Below are 2,181 nucleotides of genomic sequence, written 5' to 3' on the forward strand. Positions count from 1 at the left end.
CCTTCTAACTATTGAGATGAAATCTATAAGACATTATCCAAGTTCCAACACAATAAAATCTTTATTTTGAATCCATTTTGAATTTCATATTATAGCTTCACATGCTATGACTATGATGCTCTTAAATTCTTGAATTCTATTCGAATGATCCCTGCTAAACTCTAAAAACTGGGATTATGGAGGATGAATTAGGGCTGAGGACAACTTATCCTAGATGAGCAATAGAAGCCCATTATGCTAATTTTTTCTTCCTCATAATTGTGTGTTGTATTTTTATTTTTTTGTGTGTTGTGTTTTTTTGTATATTAATTTTATTTAACCTCTCATTTTGGGAATAAAATGCAAGATCTTGTTGTTACAAAGAGAAGCAACAACTAATACACTATAGGTCATGCCTTGCTGCATCCATAATTTACCACCAATAGATTATATTATATAAATGTATTGTATGAATTTTTGGACATTAACGTAATTTTCATGTCTAGCTTGGAGTAACTTTGGGGAAATGATGGTTATATGGAAATTAGATATATCCTTCCTCTAATAAAAGTAAATTGTCCATTTCTTATCAATAGAAGTGAATATTCCATCATCACTCAAATAGGAAATAATGAGTGTTGCAATATTTGAGCTTTCTTGTCTTGTATTATCTAGAAAAGTTTTGTATGTGACTTTTATCTACACGCAAGGGAGAATCCAACAAAATATTGAAGGCTCAAAAATAAGATCTAACAAGTAAAGAGTCACTTTGATCATTAGAGTCACAAGAATTGTGGGCAATGGCTTGGCTGAAATCTTGCCTTCATCTAACACCCCTGGTGGACCTTGGAAAGTTTACGGTATTGCAAGGAAGCCTAAGCCTAATTGGTCTCTAAATAATCCCATTGAATACATTCGATGTGATGTGCTGAATAAGGGAGAAACCCTAGAATGGATTTCTACTTTGAAGAATGTGACTCATCTTTTTTGGGTTTTTTGGGTAGTAGAGAGACAGAGCACTAGAACTGTGAAGCTAATGGAAGAATGTTCAATAATGTCTTAGATGCACTACTGCCTAATGCTGAAAATCTTGAACATATTTGTCTACAAACTAGTGCAAAACATGATTTGGGTTCATTTGATAGTTTGACCAGTGGAAACATTCAGTGACATTAGCCACCCTTTCATGAAGGGCTTCCTAGGTTATCTGGGCCTAATTTCTACTACACACTCGAAGATATACTGTTTGATGCTGCCAAGAAGAAAAGGGGACTAACTTGGTCCATTCATTGCCCTACAAACATTTTTGGCTTCTCTCCATGGATTTTAATGAACATCATTTTACTCTATGTGTCTATGCTTCCATTTGCAAACATGAGGGGCTTTCTTCTAAATATCTGGGCAATAAAATCACTCGGGAACAATTTATGGATGCATTTAATGCTAAATTGATTGTAGAATAAGAAATATGGGCTGCTATAGAGTGCAATGCTAAGAACCACACCTTCAATTGTTCTAATGGAGATGTGTTCAAATGGAAAAAACTATGGAGACACATTGCAGATAAATTTGAACTTGAAATGTTACCATATGAAGGTGAAGGATTTGGTCTGGTTGAAGCAATGAAGGACAAAGGACCTGTCTGGGAGGCAATTGTAAAAGAAGTTGGAACTTGGTGGTTTGCAGACCTTGTACTAAATATTCTATTTGAGTGTGTCATCAGCATTAACAAAAGTAAGGGGTATGGCTTTTTTGGGTTTCATAACACAGAATCTTCATTGTTATCATGGATTGAAAAAATGAAGTTATCTAAGATTATTCCATAACTAACATAAGCATGAATGAAACTTGTTATCAGAAACATATTATTAGTCAGCGGTGTTGAGTTGTCATTTTGCATGATGCTTAACGATAGGAATCCTTTCAAATTCCTCTCTTGAAAAGCTAATTCGAGGATCAACTCTAAGGTTCCAGGCGATCTTGTGACCTACTAGAATCTACTTAATTGAAGATAAATGTGAATGTTCACGAGGAGGCCTTTGCTGGTTTTGAAATGATTTGGATAAGATGTATGATCTACTTGCTACTTCAAAAGAATAACCACACAAAAAGGAATATATTTTTCTATATTCTATTTTTAAGATGAATGCAGTCTAACAATGCAACTATATGAATTCATAATTTAACCAAGGGGTTAGCAAA

The 2,181-nt window shown here is 34.2% G+C and overlaps 1 pseudogene; it reads left to right on the forward strand.

Annotated features, from left to right (window-relative positions):
* Window positions 1-610: 610 nt before the first annotated feature.
* LOC149552023 ((S)-8-oxocitronellyl enol synthase CYC2 pseudogene) lies at window positions 611-1,805 on the forward strand (annotated as a pseudogene).
* The last annotated feature ends 376 nt before the right edge of the window (window positions 1,806-2,181 follow it).

The sequence above is a fragment of the Cupressus sempervirens genome, chromosome 6 (genome assembly GCF_028749045.1).
Source record: "Cupressus sempervirens isolate cs-2001-9-10 chromosome 6, ASM2874904v1, whole genome shotgun sequence".
NCBI lineage: Eukaryota > Viridiplantae > Streptophyta > Pinopsida > Cupressales > Cupressaceae > Cupressus > Cupressus sempervirens.